Source organism: Trichechus manatus, unplaced genomic scaffold (genome assembly GCF_000243295.1).
Source record: "Trichechus manatus latirostris isolate Lorelei unplaced genomic scaffold, TriManLat1.0 scaffold00022, whole genome shotgun sequence".
NCBI classification, from domain to species: Eukaryota; Metazoa; Chordata; class Mammalia; order Sirenia; family Trichechidae; genus Trichechus; species Trichechus manatus.
Window position 1 is genome coordinate 15,386,940 of NW_004443958.1, and position 19,635 is coordinate 15,406,574.

General features: G+C 48.6%; 1 long non-coding RNA gene across 5 annotated transcripts in view; it reads left to right on the plus strand.

The window, feature by feature from the left end:
* The window catches only part of LOC111819951 (uncharacterized), a 277,819-nt gene that overhangs the window by 178,427 nt on the left and 79,757 nt on the right, over positions 1-19,635 (plus strand). For 4 of the 5 annotated variants that reach the window (XR_002823524.1, XR_002823522.1, XR_002823521.1 and 1 more), the window contains one exon: positions 6,852-6,998. This is a non-coding gene — a long non-coding RNA (uncharacterized LOC111819951). Of the gene's footprint in view, positions 1-6,851; positions 6,999-10,114; positions 10,169-19,635 lie in introns of those variants that run through there. The other variant, XR_002823523.1, reaches the window with a different exon arrangement.

Below are 19,635 nucleotides of genomic sequence, written 5' to 3' on the forward strand. Positions count from 1 at the left end.
CCACACTAAGTCTGAGGCTGCATGGCGTAAGGGGAAGGAGGTTAAGACCAAGGGCTTCAGGCCAACCTTGGTTTTCCTGGTCGTACCCTAGCCTCTCGTGGACAAACTACTCAGCCTTGGTTTCCTCTTACGTAAAGTAGGGGTCTTATGCGTGCCTGCCTCATGACTGATGTTGTGAGTATTGAATGAGGTAGTTGAGATAGTGCAGATAAAGAGCTTAGCGTGATGCCTGGTATGGAGGGTTGTTCTAGAGTGGAAAAGAGTGTTTTTTTTTATCTTTTTAATTCATTAATGACGTCATTTAGAGTTCCTTTGAGTGTACCAGGCTCTTGTAAAGTCTTTGATCTGCTCTTCGCTCTGCCTTTCAACTACTACCAGGTCAGCCTGGGGAACTGCTAATTCATAAGATCCAGCATCTTCTGCTGGTGAGTTACCTTACCAGGTGTGCACAGCCCCTCACCCCAAGCAGAGTTGATTACCCTGGCCCCTGGACTGCAGTGGGCACCTTAAGACCTGGCTCCATCACACCACAGCTACTGCAGGGGCAGCCGGTCCTCTGGCCCCTCCCAATCCCGCCCCCTTGCTGGTGAGCATGTTTAGAGCAAAGACTGTCCTACATGTCCTGGCCCCCAGCACCGGGACTGTCCCCGGGTTGGGTCTTTCATTGTGAATGTTGAAAGAATAAATGAATGAGTAATTGGAAGGGGAGGGAGTAAAGGAGAAAGAAAAAAAGAGAGAAGTAAAAACAGAAAGATTTTAAGGCTCCAGAGGAAAGAGGTGAGTGGCAATTTTATTTTTCAACAAAGTCTGAAAAGAATATATGACATGATGAGAAGGAAGCTAATGTGATGCCTGCTAGGAATTTGAACCCCATGCAGGGATGGAAAGGTGGGTGAGAAGGTGTGACCCAGTGGGGAGAAAAATGTTAAGGAGGTAAAAACTGAGAGGATGGCCAAGAATTGTGCTGTAGTTGGTGCTTCTCATGCCATCTTTTCTGTGGTGCTTTAACTTTTCCAAAGTTCACGTGTATTTCTAATCCCCTGTGATGGTGCCCTGGTGGCACAGGGGTTAAGAGCTTGGCTGCTAACCCAAATGCCTGCAGTTCAAATCCACCAGCTGCTCCTTGGAAACCCTATGGGGCAATTCTGCTCTGTTCTACAGGGTCGCTATGAGTTGGAATCGACTGGACGGCAGTGGGGTTTATGGTGGGGCGGTGGTAGCTTTCTCAGCTTCCAAGCGGGAGACCCCGGCTTGATTCTTGGCCAGTGCACCTCATGCATAGCTACCACCCATCTGTCAGTGGAGGCTTGTCTGTTGGTCTGTTGCTGAACAGGTTTCAGTGGAGCTTCCAGACTAAGATGAACTAGGAAGAAAGGCCTAGAGATCTACTTCTGAAAATCAGCCAGTGAAAACCCCACAGATCACAGTGGTCCAATATGTGCCCCATCATGGGACGGCACAGGACCTGGCAGTGTTTTGTTCTCTTGTGCATAGGGTCACCATGAGTTGGGAGCCACCTTAACGGCAGCTAACAACAACAGCATGGTGTTCAGGGCACTCCTGTGACACACAGAGCACTTGGCTGCTACCTGAAAGGTTGGATGTTCGAGTCCCCTAGAGGCACGTTGGAAGAAAAGCCTGGTGATCTACTTCTGAAAAAATCAGCCATTGGAAACCTGATGGAGGACAGTTCTACTCGGACATAGCTGGGATCTCCATGAGTCAGAATCAACTCGATGGCAGCTAGTTTTTTGCCCCCTCTTTTGGCTCTGCCTGCCCCAGTAGCATCTCTCGACTCCCTGCCTGATACTCCGAAGCTGCCCTCTCTGGCCTTTGTGAGAGGGCATTAGAGAGCACCTGCCTTCCTGCCTGTGGACATGAACCACAAGGTATGTGTGTAAAGGTTGCTTCCTGGACTTAGTGTCCACAGCGTTGAAAGAACCTGGCCCACTCGGAACTCTGCGCCTGAAACAGAAACATACTTTCAAAGGGCTTCTGGTATCAGCCCAGTTTTCATTAGTCTGTCTTGTCTTGTGGTTTCGTATTGAGGTTTTTGGCGCATCGTATGTGACCTGGAGTTTATTTTTGGTACTCAGGTCAGAGTTCAATGAACGTCAAAACATGAGGGCAGATGCAGGGGAGGACTCTGTATGGCTAGGGGAAAATGTGCCTAATTTTACTTCCTCTGATAACATCTGTCACACGGCATCCCGTGCCCCACCAGAGTACGCCAAGCTAGTGGTGCCTGCGACGGGTTTACACAGGAGCGGGGAGCGGGGCCTGGCCAGCCTCTGGAAACAAAAGCCTTTCTGAGTCACTTCCAGTTCAGCTTCACACAGAGGAGCAGCAGCCGCAGTTTTCGCTGTGAGGGAGGGATGATTATAGTTATTGTTAGACTAAAGGCCAGGCTTGGAATGTTCAGAATTCCTGGGTGGTGCAAATGGTTAACATGCTTGGCTGCTAACCAAAAGGTTGGAGGTTGGAGCCCACGCAGAGGTGCCTCAGAAGAAAGGCCTGCTAGTCCACTTCTGAAAAATCAGCCATTGAAAACCCTATGGAGTACAGTTCCTTAGAGCACACCTAGAGTCATCCATTGACTCAAGGGCAACTGGGTTGGTTGCGTTGGAACCTTCAGTTCTCCTTGTCACCTCAGGAGGTTTCTCCCTGTCTCCAGAAGCAGCAGCTGGCTTCCTTGAACATCACCTCTTCCCCCTGGATTGTAAATGTTTTCAGAGTGGGGTCTGGGTCATGTTCTCTCTCTTGCCTCAGGTTTTGGCCCCAAGACAGGAACATAGACACGCTCAGGGAATGTTTTCATGGGTTGACGAGATTCAGGACGCTGCATTTAAGCTAGAAAGTCGGCAACGGAGCAGAAAGTGCCCCTCCTCCCAGAGCTCCAAGTTCTGCTTTGGGAAACAGCACGGCCAGCTGCGTGGGACTTCAGCGTAGACAGTGCTTTCTCTTCCTTTCTCCTTCGCTTTATTCCACGAGTATTTACTGAGAACCTGCAGCATGCCGCTGCGTAGGGCTCCTGCGATGAGGAGGGGAAGCCACCATTCTTGCTCTGAGGGGCGTCCCTGAGCACGCGGCTCCTTGGTTCCCCACTTCACAGATGAAGGAACTGAACACCTGGTGAGGTCTCGTTGCCTGAGACCCCCTGCTAGCTGGTGGTGGGTCTCACATTACAACATGTGTCTTCTGAATCCAGACCTGGAGCCTGCCTTCCACCTTCCTGAGGTGCAGGCATGCCTCTGTGCCCACAGTCTGTGCTGCTCCATGTCTCTCTGTCTGTCCCTGTCTCTCATCCTTTCTCCTCTTCTCTCTTTCTCTCTGCCACCTCCCTTTCCCCACTCCCAGCCCTGTTTCTCTTCAGATGAGCATCTTTCTGTCTGATGATACGGCTGTGAGTCCATGCTGGCTAGGATTCTGCCAGACTTGCTGACCTCCCTGCCTTTCCCTGGGAGCAGAGCCGTTGGTCTCCGTGAAATCCACCTCCCCAGCACCCCACGCGGTGACTGGCATGTTGTTGCAGCCCCCTGCCTTCCTGCCTTCTTTCACTTTCCTACCTGAGCCAGGTCATGTGCCAGGGAGACAACAGAGCGGATAAGCAAGCTGGCTTTAGAATGTCCTGGGGGAGACACAGCGCATTCAGATACCAGTATTCGCACGGTTAACACACACCTCAGGCTGCAGACCTGCAGGGCGGTGTGATTGCCTGGGCACCAAAGCCGCCCTGTGAGTGGGGCACCACGCTGAGCCTTCTTCGAAGCAAGGAGCTTGGATCCAGTAACCACAGAACTACTCATGTCCTGTCTATCTGCATTCCAGGGTACAGGGGTTAGCTCAGCTTGCCCAGTTGGTGTCAGCACTCCTTGCTCCTCCATCACTTAGGTATTTATGGAATATCCCTGTGTTCATAGCACCAGGCCCCTGGAATGAGAAGCAGTCCCTGGCTACTGGTCCCTTGCTGTTTGGGGCCCATCAGGCTGCCTCCCCTTTCAGATGCACTGCCCACGTTACAGGAATGCACTCCTTCCTTTGTTCATTTCTTCAGTTGTTCATTTTGTCAGTCAATCAACTGATCAGTCAGCCAGCCAGCCACCTCCCGAATCAGGCTGAGCATTAAGAATTCTAATATGAATAAGGCACTCTCCTTGTGGTCGTGGTGGTGTCGGTGGTGGAGGTAGCAGCGGTAGTGATCGTGATGGTGATAAGATATTACTCCTCCTACCAGTAATAATGGTAGTAATAATAATAGTAATGACAAAAATGTGTTGTTCACTTTGTGAACCACGTGCACTTTACATATGTTATTGTTTACTCCGCATACCAATTCCAGGAAGAAACAGAGGCTGGGAGGCTGTTAAGGAACTTTGCCAAAATGACAAATGCAGGAATCTTCCTGCCAAACGCGTGAGAAGCACACACTAATGCTATGTGCTTTTGCATAATTTCAAGTTTGTTTTTTTTTAATTGAAGCTGCGCATATTAGCTTTTATTGGTGAGAGGTCCGCTGGCCGATTTGCTATAAGTGCCAGACCTACTGGGTGCATCCCTCCTGTTGTGTGTCTTGTCTTCCTGGAGGACAGAGGCTGCCTCCTCCTCATCCCCTTCCAGGCGTGCTCTGAGCTGGGGCTCCAGTTTCTCTCCAGGGCTCCCTCTTCCCTTGCTGCCCCTCTTGGGGTCCACATTTGCCCAAGGAGCTGGGAAAACGTTGAGATCCAGCGGGGTTTCCCTTGGTTTGTGATGAAGCAAAAGAATGAGCCTCACGCGGCACACAGCCGTCTTATCCCCCACTGTCTCCAGGCTTTCAGGCTTCCAGAAGCCCTTCACCGCCGAGGCCCGGATCCGTGTTGTTAACTACAGGGAGTGATGGCTCTACAGGGAGGTCCCGTTCTTCTGCCGGAAGCTCTCGTCTCTGGTCTTGCTGCCCTCCCGGCAGTGGCTGCCTTGTTTGCCTGTTTTGAAGAACACACCCGCTGCAGGAGGCAGGGCATCCCGAGGATTTGTTTATTTTCCTCCAAAGAGGAAAACGTAAACCTAGGCCTCTGCCCCAATCATATGACGTTTGGCCTCGGGGACTCACTTGGACAATTTTCTTCTGCTGCAGAGCAGAAGCTCCCTGGCTTTAAGCCCGTGGGAAATCAGATGAGTGGATGCGTGCGGGTTAAGGAAAGTTTCATAAAAATAGAAATAAGAAAAAGACGGAAAACCAATCGAAGTGCCGCCTCCCTGAGCTTGCTTCTTTCTGGAGTATCAAGACAGAGGCTTAGCCCTGCCCCTGCTGCAGCGGGAGGGAAGTGACTGGAGCGGGTGGGGGGCGTAGGGGGAATGCTGCAGGTGGAGCAGGACACCCAAGCCCAGGGCTCGGCTTGGCCGCCTGCCATGTCTGTGACTTGGAAGAAGGTTCTTGGCACTTCTGAGCTTCGATTTCCACCTCTGCAGAGTGGGTTGTTCTGAGGACTGTTGTTTTGTTATTATTGTTGTTGGCAAGACTGCGCTGACTCATGGTGACCTTATGTATAACAGAACGAATCATTGCCCGGTCCTGCGCCATCTTTGTGATTGTTGGTATGTTCAAGCCCGTTGCTACAGCCACCAGGTCAGTCCATCTTACGGAGGGTCTGTCATTACCATTGACCCTCCACTTTACCAAGCATGATGTTCTTTTCTAGCAACTGGTCTTCCCTGAGGACCTATTCAAAGTAAGCAAGAGGAAGTCTCACCATCCCTGCTTCTAAGGAGCATTCTGGCTGTACTTTCCCCATGACTGAGGACTAGATGAGATTATTGTCTGTGATGCTTCGAAGACCTCAGAGATGCTTGGCCAATGGACGTGGCGCTGAATCATCCCCTGGCCATTTGCTTCTGTTCTCTGGACCTGGTTTGCCTCAGCTATAATTGAAAGCAGAGGACTGGATAGTTGCCACAGTCCCTCCCAGCTGAAAAATTGCACATTCACGCCAATTTATTTTTCAGGCAGATAAAAGTTTTTAGTTTCATGGGAGCAGTATTAGGATAGTTGTCATGGAAAGCAGAGATTGGAGGACGTATTGCAGATATCATAATTTTTTTACCTGCACCCCCTTTTACACTCCTCTACACACACATCCTTCACATGCTTTTAAAAATTATTTATTTTTGTTATTGTCGAGAATATACACGGCAAAAACATACACCAATTCACGTTTCTACATGTACAATTCAGTGACCTTCTTTACGTTTTTTGAGTTGTGGAGCCATTCTTACCCTCCTTTTCCAAGTTGTTCCTCCCTGATTAACATAAACTCACTGCCACCTAAGGTTCTTATCTAACCTTTCAAGTTGCCCTTGTCAATTTGATTACAAATAAATAGATCTTAAAAGAGTGTAATGCTCAAGACAGACTGTCTTTACTAGTTAAGCTAAACTATTATTTGGTTTTGAGAAGACTTCAAGGAATATTTCTGGTTTAAGGTTGTCACATTTTTTTTTTTTAAATAAATTTTATTTTTTGGAACTGTTTTAAATTTACAGAAAAATTGTGAAGATAGTACAGAGAGTTCCCATATACTCCACACCCAGCCTCCCCTATTATTAACATGTGCCGTTAGTATGGTCTGTTTGTTACTGTTGGTGGAATGGTCTGCCCCTATGCCTCCCTTCCAGGCTGCCCAAGTAAAGGCCTTGGGCCCAGAACATTCTTTGATAAGGAGGCTGGGAATTGGTTTGCCTTCTCTGTCCCAGTTCCTTCTCCTTATCAGGGAAGCCTTCCCCTGTCCTGGGCACACAGTAACGTTCTCTGTCTCTTGCACATGGGCGGGCACCACACAGCACCAGGCCAACCCCACTTCTATATCTGTTCCCTGCAGGGAGCGAGTGGTGGTCTCTTGTACTACAACACGAGAGAGGTGACTGTAGAACATCTGGCCTGCGCCGGCCATGTGCAGGTTGAGCCTGCTGGCTGTGGAAGACCCGTGTCCACTGGAGAAGCTGATCTCACCGTGTGTCTCCTCTGTGTGAGTAAAGCATTTCCCATGCACCGATAGGGTGTGTGTGTGGACGTTTGCTGGCCATTGTGGACAGTTACAACTAATTAACCAATATTGATACATTGTAACTAACATTCATACTTTTTTTAGATTGCCTTAGTTTTTACCTAATGCTCTCTTTCTGGTTTAGGATCCCATCCAAGACACCACATTACATCTAGCTGTCATGTCTCCTTGGGCTCCTCCTGGCTGTGACAGCTTCTCAGGCTCTCCTTGTTTGTGTGGGCCGGGTGAGCAGGCAGGAGGGGTGGCTGGGAGGCCGATCAGGAGCAGGACCCTGGGTGGGATACCCTGGCCCCAACGAAGGCCAGCGCTCTCCCTGGCAGGGTCTGTGCTGGACTGGCCGTTTGTAAGTACTTTGACCATTGCTCCTGTGCATACCTAGGATGAAGGCGACAGTGGCCAGTCCGCAGGCCCAGGGTTACCACATCTGATTGTTCCAAGGGAGACCAGAAGCAGAGGAGGAGGAGGCCTTGCTCCTTCATACTTACTTCCTGTTCCTAACAGGGAAGGAGCCCTGGTGGCACAGTGGTTAAGCGCTCGACTGTGAACCCGAAGGTTGCCAGTTCCAACCCACCAGCTGCTCTGTGGGAGAAAGATGTGGCAGTCTGCTTCCATAAAGATTACAGCCTTGGAAACCCTATGGGGCAGTTCTACTCTGTCTTATAGGGTCGTTATGAGTTGGAATCAACTACAGTGGGTTTTGGTTTCCTAATAGGGTCTCTGTAGTGACAGTCTTCACCTACCACCAGTACGACAGTCCTCATCTGGGCACTTAGTTCAGAGAGCAACAGTTAGTCCATTTAGCAGGTTCCCCATATCCCTCTTATTGTACCTCCCTCAGAGATACATACAGTCCCAGCCAGGGCTCTGCAGGGCCGACCAAAAACCGAACCCGTTGCCATCGAGTCGATTCCAAATCATAGTGACCCTACAGAACAGAGTAGAACTGCCCTATAGGGTTTCCAAGGAGCAGCTGGTGGATTTGAACTGCCAGCCTTTTTTTTTAGCAGCTGAGCTCTTAACCACTGCGCCACCAGCCCTCTAGATTTTGATAAGCCCACCCCGAGCCCTAAGGTGCGTCGTTGCTTCATGCAGCTGCTTCTCTGATGAGGTAGTGGTTCAGTGGTAGACTCCTCGCCTTCCATGCGGGAGACCCAGGTTCGATTCCTGGACAGTGCACCTCATGCACAGCCATCACCTGTCTGTTGGTGGAGGCTCACTGTGTTGCTGTGATGGTGAAGAGGTTTCAGCTGAGCTTCCAGACTAAGTTGGACTAGGAAGAAAGGCCTGGCAATCTACTTCTGAAAATCAGCCAAAGAAAACCCAGTGGTCTGATCCACAAGTCATGGGGATGATGCAGGACTAGGCAATGTTTCATCTCCTTGTGCGTGGGGTCACCATGGGTCGGGCTGACTCCATGGCAACAAACAGCAGCTCCCCTGATTCCTCAGTGTCCCCCTTCTGCCTTTCAGTTCCTGGTTCCTAGCTAAGAGTTCCTCACACGACACTCCCTCTGTTAGCGCTTCACTTGTTGGGACCTGAGTGACGGGCAGGCTTAGGTTTATTTCCTTTTGTCTCCGGTTTTGGAGCTTGTCGCCTCGAGGCCGTATCGTGCTGCCACCTCCCACCTGCTGCCCCCTGCCCGGAAGGAAGCCCTGCATCTGACGCTCAGGGTTTACTGTCACCAGCCCCAGTGCTGCTAGCCCACAGCCATGGCGCCGTGCAGGGCGGTGAGGCTGCGGGCTTTCCATGGTGAACAGCTGCCCCAGGTGGGCAGCGTCTGCAGGGGCGTGCGCCTGTGCACAGTGGAAACAGCCTTGTCAAAATAAACCGGGGCAGTACTGACAAGGGGAAGTGAGGCTGCCCGGCGAGAAAACGTGGGCTGGGTGCTTCTCGGGGGGTTTCCTCTGCCTCAGAGCTGGCTGCTCGAAGGCTCCCACCTGGTCCTTGCCAGACCCGGAGTCGCTGGCTACCAGCTCATCTGAGCCGCTCACAGACCATGGAAGGTTTGCCTGCTGAGCAGAAACAATTCTTCTACAATGTCTCCCTTCACCCTCCACTCCCAATACTATCTCCCCAAAATAGCCCTCCTCTAAACTTACCTTTCTGGCCGGGCACGGCGACAAACCTCCTGTCACTCTCATCTGAGACTTTTGTGTTTCTCAGGGTGTGATTCGATTTATTATAAACTGCGATATTCATTGGGAACTCGTGTTGGTAGGATCATTATTACGACCAACTGTAGCAAAATCTGGCCTTCGAGCGTACTTTCCACTCCTCACGTTCCTTTCCTCTTTCTAAGTCGGTTCTCTCCAAGGTGGGGCGTGCGTTTTGTTGGGGAGTAAGAAGGAAATGTTACAGCTTCTATTTTTTTTTCCTGTAAAATGCCTTAGTGTAGGCATGTTTTTTAATATTAAGATAGCTGTGTGTGTATAAATAATGAACAAGTACTCGTACAGATATTGGGGCTATGCTTGAACATGTTTACTGATGAAGACATGGTCAAAAAACAAAACAGTCAGGTCACTGGTCGGATTTATGGGGAGGCCGCATCTTCTGGGTTTTGTTAGACAGTAAGATTGCTCTTGTGGATTATAATAAACACGTAGCGCTTGGTATGGTGGCTAGATCACGGACTTTGGTTCCAGGTAAATCTGGTTTTCATCCTGGGTGTAATGCTCACTAGCTGGGTGCCTTGGGAAAGTTAATTAGCCTCGCTGAGCCCCACTTTCCTCATCAGTGACATAGAGATTGTGCGGAATTGTTTGGGAGGTGAGTGAGGTCACTCAGTAGGTCCTTAGTAGCTGTTAGCTGTTTTCCTTTCTTGCCCGACTCACACCTTCCCTGCCTCTGGGAATGGCAGCTCTCGCCCCCTCCCATGCGGGCTGGAGATCTTTGAGGGGTAAATGCTTAGTCCTGGGGGTCCCTCTAGGCAGTTGCCCCTGAGACCTTCCCGGCTTCCATGTGTCTTTCTCAGCTCTTCTATTTATTGTCAAGCTGTGTGCTTCCTCTGTCGTCAGCATCATTAATGTCATTCTTTGGCTGTTGAACGACTATAATATCATTTCATCTTCATGCAGGGATTGTCCCACCCAAGACTAGATTGTAAAGCGGATCTGTGGAATCCACCCGGCTGTATACAGTAGGTGATGAATAACTGTGTATTTATTGGATGCGTTGGGTGGGGGAGGAGGAGGGGCATTGGCGCAGGTGTCAGGGCTTCTTCGCCTTCCTCTGGGGAGGTGGAACCGGCAGGTCCTCTTTCCGCTCTCCCTGCCTTCTCTGCCCAGTGTACGGTCAGCATTACGCCAAATGTTTATAAGTGTAGAGACCAGCTCTGGCAGTGTGATCGTTAGGAAAATGGGCCTCAAGTCACATAAACCTGGTAAACAAAAAACCCGTTGCCGTCAAGTCGATTTTGACTCATGGCAACCCCAGGTATTACAGAGTAGAACTGCTCCATGGAGTTTTCTTGGCTGTAATCTAATAAAAACAAATTGACAAGTCTTTCTTCTGCAGTGGTGCTGGGTGAGTTTGAACCACCAACCTTTAGGCGCCACCCAAGGAACCTATAAACTTGGTGGGAGTCCTCACTCCACCCCTTCCTGGCAGGGAGGCCTTGGGCACAATCTCAGTTTTCCCTTTTGCAAGATGGACTAATAATGGTACCTGCCTCATCAGCGGCCTGTGGAGATTAAATGAGATCAAGCACATGTGCCTTAGCATAAGATAGTCCTGCCAAAATGGAGGGGCCTCGGTCAGGAAATAGGCTACACCCCAGATTAACTCTGATGTAGGCTTCAGAGGACTCCTTGGGTGGCATAAACGGTTAAGGGCTCGACTAGCCAATAGGTTGGTGGTTCGAACCCAGAGGTGCCTCGGAAAAAAGGCCTGGCGATCTGCTTTTGAAAGATCACAGCCTTGAAAACCCTATGGAGCACAGTTCTACTCTGCACACTTGGGGTTGCCACAAGTTCAAATCAACTCCGCGGAAACAAACAACAACAGACTTCAAATACCTGGCTCTCACTCCCTGACTGCGTGGCCTTGGCAAGTTACTTTCCTTTTCCGAGTTTTCACTTTTTGTTACTAACAGAGTTAGTAATACCTTTCTCAGAGTGTTGTGAAACTTACAAACAATTGTGTGAAAGGGGTTGTAAAACACAGCACAGAGGCTGGTAATTATCCTTCGCAGGTTTGTTGTAGAAACCTGGCTGCAGCCTTTGCATTGTTTTAGACTTTTAAGAAGCTATGATGGATGGCTGGAGCCGGGACCCGGTGGGGCTTGGTGCCAGTTCAAGCTCCTGATTCATTCCCAAGCAGCAGATGTATATGGCTTCCTGCAGACAGGCTGTGTTTCAGGTCTGTTCTCATCAGATCAGCTGGGGTCCTGTCGTCTTTTCCCCTGGCATCTTTTGTCAGCTCGTCTGCTGTTGACACTGGCCTGATGCGGAGCCTTGACCTTGTTAAACCTGGGACAACTGCCTAGTGTCCAGATGCACCTAGGGCTCCCAGTTCTGCTGACTCCTGCTGGGCTCTCCGAGTTGGCCCAGGTGCTGGCACAGCCACACCTTGCTTCCTTTGTCCCGGCTTTAGACATTCTCGCAGGCTGTGCAGATGAGTGTGGGCAAGGGAAAGTGGGTGCTCTCATACACTGCTGCTGGAGGGTGTCGGGGATGAGTTGGACCAACCTCTTTGGAGAACGGTTTGGCAGGACACTCTTACAGTTTACAGTGTGTGCACCCTTCCCCCAGCATCCCCACTTCTAGAAATAGTAAGGCAGGTGCCAAAAGAGACTCATTTTACAGCCTTGAGAGATTAGCAGACACTTGAGGACAGCCTAATTGGTTGTCTTCAGCACCTAGAGCTGCTATAGCAGAAAGTGGTGTAAAGAACAGAAATCTATTTTATCACAGTTTAGGAGGCTGCAAGTCTAACTTTAGGGTACCAGCTCTAGGAGAAGGCTCTCTCTCCGGAGTCTGGGGGAAGATCCTTGTCTCTTTCAGCTTCTGTAACCCTGGCGTTCTTTGGTTCCTTGCTGCAGTGCAGTGAATTACTTAATATGGCCCTTCCAACCATGCATGGTCTTGTTACAGTCAGAAAATGATTGGGCGGGACTATGCAAATAAGGTGTGTGCAGGGATCCGATAGTCTGCTAATGCAAATAAGGTACATGAAGCCCTTGTATGAGGTTGGTTAGCTTGTGGTCTTGCGGGGGGTAGGGGGACTAGCCTTCAAACTGATAAGGAGCTTGCTGTATAACCAGCTTCCCTGGCAGGTTTTAGAAGGAGACACGGGGGGAGAGAAGGAGCTGTAACACTGAAGACAGCAGCAAGAGCAATAGTGGCATGAGGCGGCAGGAGACGGGGTGAGGCGGCTGCAGTGGGGCTTGCTGACCTATTTTTGTAAAAAAAAAAAAAAAAAAGACAATAAAATGATATGGCATATGTACGTTTGTCTACGCATAGAAATTTGCCACGTTGTGCTTCATTCATTCATTCTTCTCAATTCAGTTCAAGCAACAAGTCCTGAGAATCCCTGCTGAGTGCTGGTGTCACAGAGATAAAAAGACCTTCACAGAGGTGGTCACGGCCTTCTGGAAAAGACAGACACATAAATGCACATTGGTTCAGACCACCATGGCGGCTGTGATGGTTGTTGGTCCAGTGACAGTGGGGGCTGGGGGCAGTGGGCCCTTAAAAGTGTGTGAGCCTGAAATAAACATGTCAGTGCCTCTCATTAAGCTCAAGGTGAGGAACTACACCTTCTTGACACATGTCCTGCTTCCTAGAGTCTGTCTACATGGTAGGTGACACATCCTGTGACGGATGCTGAAATAATTCCCCTTAGCAGAGCTGCCTGGAAATTCATTATTTTGGGACACCCTCAGACGCCCTTCATTGCTAGAAGCTGACTAATTATGAGTAGGGAAGTACAGGACTAGAAATGCCCCTGTCTGCGCATCTGGCCGCTCTGTCAAATCAAGTACTCATTTCTGATAAGTTCTTTGCTTCTGCGAAGCAGCCTAGCCAGTCTCCCGTGGGCGGTGCTAATAATGAACCAAGCAGAGAGCACAGACTGGGGGTGAGGTGGGGACCCCGTGGGTGGAAAGGATGGGCTTTTTAGCCTCATTCAGGGTAATGAGAAGGCTTTGAGAATGGTTTGCGATGTCTGTACCTCATTCGCTTTCTCCGTTTCCATTGAAAATGAACTTCTGGATGGACAGAACCCAGTCAAGGAAAGGAAACACGGACAAGAAACCCGATGACAAATGCAACTCATGTTATTTCTCAAGTGCTTTGTACTTTCCAGAGCGTTCCTCCCTGAGCCCTTCTAAGAGCCCTTGAGCACTCTGCATGTCACTCCTGTTGTTGTTGTTAGGTGCCATCGAGTTGGTTCTGACTCATGGTGACCCTGTGTTCAACAGAACAAAACACTGCCTGGTCCTGCGCCATCCTCACAGTCGTTGCTGTATTTGAGCCCATCGTTGCAGCCACTGTATCAATACGTCTCATTGAGGATCTTTCTCTTTTTCACTGACCCTCTACGAAGCATGATGTCCTTCTCCAGGGACTGGTCGCTCCTGATAACATGTCCAAAGTACGTAAAAGAAGTCTCACCACCCTCTCCTCTAAGGAGCATTCTGGCTGTACTTCCAAGACACATTTATTCATTCTTCTGGCAATCGATGGTATATTCAGTATTCTTCACCAACACAATAATTTAAAGGCATCAGTTCTTCAGTCTTCCTTATTCATTTTCCAGCTTTTGTGTGCATATGAGGTGGTTAAAAACACCATGGCTGAGGTCAGGTGCATCTTAGTCCTCAAAGTGTCATCTTTGTCTTTTTTCCTGGGTATTATGGAAAGATCACAGAGTTTAGAATGTTTCCGAAGAGAATAGTGGGAATCAGTATCTCACTAGCAGTGCGACCTCATCAAGTAAATCTACCTCATTGAGCCTCAGTTTCCTCATACAACAAAGAAAAAAAAATGCCCCCCCCAAAAAAGAAAGATGAGTACAAAAATCAAGATAGAGGTTACCTGTAGGAAGATGAAGGGGATGCTATGGATGACTTCTAATGTACTTGGTAGTTGTTATAAGGATATTTTATACTTCAGGCTATATGTATATATTTTGTATATGCTTTATGTGGGATATATTTCATTATAATTTTTTTGAAGCAACTCCCTTTAGATCGAATTACTAGTTTATAGAAAATACAAAACCAGTTGAAGTTACTCTCGTGTCAACTCTGACTCATAGCGACCCCAGGTATGTCATAGTAGAACTGTACTCCATAGGGTTTTCAATGGCTGATATTTTTTCAGAAGTAGATCATCAGAAAATACAAAAGACACGTTCAGTGTGTAAGCAATCAGTAAAGTCTAGACTTTAGGAAAATCTAGAAGACAAGTGACTTTGTTTCTTCACAAAATTTTAGGAAAAACAAAAGCGATGGAGAAGGAATCTGTCTTAGTTTCTTCATGCTGCTATAACAGACATAGCACACGTGGGGGGATTTAACTAACAGAAATTTAGTTTCTCACAGTTTAGGAGGCTAGAAGTCTGAATTCAGAATACTGGCTCTGGGGGAAGGCTTTCTGTCCCTGTGGGCTCTAGGGGTAGATCCTTGTCTCTTCAGTTTCTGTTCCTTGGTTCCTTGGCGATCTTCAGGTGGTGGGTATCTTCCCCTCCTTTTGTGCTTGCTGCTCTGTGTCTAATCTACTCTTATTTAATCTCAAAAGTGACTGGCTTAAGACACACTGTACACTGATATGGTCCCATTAACCTATTAATGAGAAAGTCCTATTTCGAAATGAGATTACATCTACAGGTATAGGGGTATAGGATTTACAACATATATTTTTGGAGGACACAGTTCAGTGCATAACAGAACCTATAGATTACAAAAGACTTAAGATTCATTTTAATCAATTGCAATTTCTGGACCTTGTTTGGATACTTATTCAAACAAACTACAAATTAAATAACATACATTCATTGCAGACATGTGAACACTACTGGGTATCTGATACTAATAAGGATTTATCTGAATTTTTTGGTATGTGATGGTGGTATAGTGGGTAGGTTTATAAAGGCAGCCCTAGTCTTTTAGAAAGGTGCCTGTGTGGCACAAGGGGTTTGCACTGGACTTCTAGCTTATAAAGGAGACCTGGTGGTGCAGTGGTTAAGCGCTTGCCTGCTTACCAAAAAGTCAGTGGTTCGAACCCACCAGCTGCTCTGCAGAAGAAAGATGCGGCAGTCCGCTTCCGTAAAGATTACAGCTTTGGAAACCCTATGGGGACGTTCTGCTCTGTCCTTTAGGGTCTCTATGTGTCAGAATTGACTAGATGGCAGTGGGTTACTAACCTGAAAAAGGTTGGCGGTTCATACCCACCCAGTGGCACTATGGAAAACAGGTCTGGATTACAGCCAAGAAAACCCTATGGAGTAGTTCTACTCTGTAAAACCTGGGGTCACCATGAGCTAGAATCGACTTGATGGCAACGGGTTTGGTTTTGCCTTTTAGCGATAGTTAATAAAATATTTACAGATGAAGCCAAAAAAGAAAAAAAGACAAAAGTGAGGCTGTTTAGTTAGAGTGACTCTAGATGCTGTAACAAATAAACTAGTATTTTAGTAGCTCAGCATAAAAGATGCATGTTTCTCTCTCACAAGTCCAGGGAGGTGCTGTGGTCAGCAGGTGGCTTTCCCCCAGACATCTTCCAGCTTGTTCTTCTGCCATCCCTAGGACTTGAAGTCTATCCAAGTGGCAGGTGGCAGAAGGGATGGTAGAGAAGGCACACCCTCTTTGTAAACACCTTGCTCTACAAGTGTCATGCGATCCCTTCACTCACATTCTGTTGGGGAGAAGTGGTCACATGGCCCTGTCTTAGAAGCAGACAGGACTATGAAATTTAACCCCCTATTAGGTGGCCGTTTCTCAGATAGAACGCTGAGGTATACGTGGGGACCATGAATTTTTGCTAGGGACTTTTCTGCTGTAAATACTTCCCTTTAACATTGTATTAGGATAAATGAGATTAAGTTTCGGAAAAGATCTTGTTATTGTGTGTGCCACAGACTGTACCCTTTATTATGTGTGGGTTTTTCTCTCCTATTCTCTTTTCTAGGAGCCCTGGTGGTGCAGTGGTTAAGCACTCGGTTGCTAAGCAAAAGGCCAGCCGTTCAAACCCCCCAGCCGCTCCACAAGAGAAGGATGTGACGGTCTGCTCCTGGAAAGATTATAGCCTTGGAAACCCTATGGAGCAGTTCTCCTCTGTCCTACAGGGTCTCTATGAGTCAGAATCTACTCAATGGCAAGGGTTTTTTTTTTTTTTTTTTTGTTTTTTGTACTCTCTTTTCTAATTGAACTTCATCTTATTGGGTAATTTTTTGTGTATAGGTATTTTTCTTTACAAGCTAATATGTAAACTCCTGAAGCGGTACCCTGTTTTACATTTTGGCATGAGATTAGGGTCAGATAAAGAGGGCCAGTGGTGGTTCAGTGATAGAATTCTCACCTTCCATGTATGAGACCCGGGTTCTATTCCTAGCCAGTGGCCGTCATGCACAGCTACCCCCTGTCTGTTCGTGGAGGCTTCTATGTTGCTAGGATGCTGAGCAGGTTTCAGCTGAGTTTCCAGACTAAGACAGTCTGGGAAGAAAGTCCTGGTAATCTACTTCCAAAAAAATTCACCATTAAAAACCCTATGAAGCATAGTTCTACTTGGACATGCATGGGGTCACCATGAGTCAGAGTCAACTTGATGACAACTGTTGGTTGGTTTGAATGCCAACTACCTCATTGACGTTGGTGGCCTGCCTGCCCTGTGTTGATGGGTAAGCATGGTTAATACGAAAGATCCTCAGCCCGTCCCATGCCAGGCGTCGGGAGCCAGGTTCTCACCATCTCTGGCTGTCTGACCTTGTGTCAGGGATGACACCAAATGTGGCCAGAGCTGCAGGTCATGTTCTACCCATGTTCTCCACAATCAGATGGAATAACAGCACATCTCACTGTCCCCCCATCCCACACACACACCCTGGGGTTCTGTAACAATCTATCAACAGGCAGGTTTGTTTCAGAGTTGCTTTTCAGGGTCCTGTTGTGCTCATGTACAGAGATGTTGGCTGCAGTGTTATCTGTGTTGTTCTGGTTGCTGTTGAGTCAGTTCTAACTCATGGTGACCCAACGTGTGCAGAGTAGAACTGCTCCATAGGGTTTTCAAGGCTGGGACCTTTTGGAAGCAGATTACCAGGCCCGTCTTCTGAAGTACCCCTAGGTGGGTTCGAACCACTAACCTTCCTGCTTGTAGTCGAGCTCTTAACTGTTTGCACCACCCAGGGACTCCTAGTGTTATCTGTAATAGTGGAAAATCAGAAATAGGGTCAGTGTCCTGTCACAGAGGAAGGGCTGAAGGCACTGAGCACATGCACAGAATTCATGACACAGCCTTTTGAACATGAAAAGCTTGGTTAGAAACGGCTCCATCACGCGAAAGAAGGGCAGGATGCAAACCGTTCAAATGGTGTGATGCAATCAGAACACAAATGGGTGCTATGAAAGGTCAATAAAATGCCCAGCGATCAGCAGGCACGTCCCGATCAGCTGATCTGTGCCAGGCCCCGGGCTGGGAGGCAGCGGAGGCTCCCTTGAGGACGTGTCCATCTGTGTCCCTGTCTCCACTAGCAGCTTCCTGGAAGCCCTGGCAGTCTGGCTTCTGGGCCGGCCCTCACCACCACGACACACAAGCACGCTTGTGCACTGACCCTTCAGTGGCATTCTGAGTGTTTATTGTTCTGAGCAGTCCAGAGGAAGGGGGGGTCTTGAGACATGTGAGGGGGAACGTTCCGGAATGTTCCAGGTGGAAAAAGCTCTGCTCCAGGTGGTGACAGCAGTGAAAGGTGAAAGAGGGAGTGTCTGCTTGTGGGGAGCCTCAGATAAAGTGCGACTCGGTCTCCAGCCCACTACCCAAGGGGACCCCTGTTCTTGCCTCTGATCTCTGGGGGCTGCCATGAGTATTACAAATGAGAAAGCCTCACGTCAGTGGACTGACTGGTGATCAGTACTGCTGTCTGGAATCCACGGCCTTTTCATCCCCACTTAAAATTCCCTGGCTCTCCCAGCGCCAGGGGCTGGGCTGGCCGGGGAGCAGAGCTAGCGGGCCCTGGAGAGGCTCGGATTGTTCCCTGACTATCCGAGGATGATTCATAATGATGGTAGCAGATGAGGCATGAAGCCCGGGGTTCAGCGTGCAGCTGGTGGAGGCCTTTCCCCAGGGAGGCGTGCCCAGCCCCGGGAGGACTAGCTGGCCTGGCCTGCCTGGTTCCCAGCAGTGCGGTCAGCAAGGAGCAGCCTTTATCGGCAGGCAGTGGTTCCCGCCTGCATGCGGACGTCAGACCACTGCGTCTGGATCAGCTGGAGGCAGGGCTCAGGACTCTGGATGCTGTGGCTGCCTCCACAGGAAGATCACTGTGGGAAGAGCCTCATTGCTGCAATGTGGGGATTGTTTTCTTATATCTGAAAATTGTTTTTTTATATCTGAAAAGAAATAAAGAAAAAAGTTATAATTTGCTATCATTGCACCCATTTTAAAAATTGATAATATAAAGAAGTGAGGGTGACCAACGCCACCATGAAACCCAGTCCACTCCTTCCTGAGATAATCACTGTTATCAATTTAGAAATTTATGCAAACCCAGTGGTATACTGGTAAACTTCTCAGGAGGGAAAAAACAGCCCTGAATTGTAGGTTTGTTGATTTCTGTGGTGAGATCCCACCACGGCCAATTTCAGGCTACCAAAAATTTAAAAGCCAGGTCACACAATTCCTGAATATTTAACATTTGGCTTTTGTAAGCTGGTACGTGTTCACTGGCACACAGTTTTTTTTTCTTTTGGGAGATTGGAACTTGTGCATAATGGTGTGTCTGTCATTTTTGTTCCCTATGTCGGGGACCGCTTCCAGGTCAGCACCACAGATCCACTTAGCTCTTCTCCCTCATGTGCTGGAGTTTTCATGAAGGTGCACCATGTTGCCTCTGGAAGCTTCTTGGAGGGGCAGAGTCGGCCCACCAGGAGAGGGGGCGTGACAGCATCTCTTGGTGTGCATGGGGCCGGCTCCTGCAATGCCTGTCCACATCTCAGACCTGGGGCTTTTACTTGGCGGTTACTCTAGCTCCTGCCCTCTTTGAAGCATGCTGTTTAACCTAGCGCACAATTAACTCTGCTGGTAACACTTCCCTCTGCTCCTGCTCATTTACAGATCCCATTAGATAATCTCGTCTTTCCTCTGGGAAACCTTTCCTGATGCTACTTCCTATTCACCGCCCTTCAAACCTACTCCAGCCCTGCGCTGGGCAAAGTGCCCCTTCTCCGTGATTCCTTAGTGCTCACCTCACCCTATTGTTTACTGTGTGATGTCTACCTGTTTTGAGAGGCAGAGAAGCTGTGGTAAGCAGAATGGCTCCCCAAAGATGTCCAGCCCTAACCCCTGATGTTGTTACGAATGTGAGTGTGTTAAAAGGACTTTGCAGATGTAATTAAGGTTACTCGTTAGTTGGCCTTGAAATAGAGTATTCTGTATTATCCAGG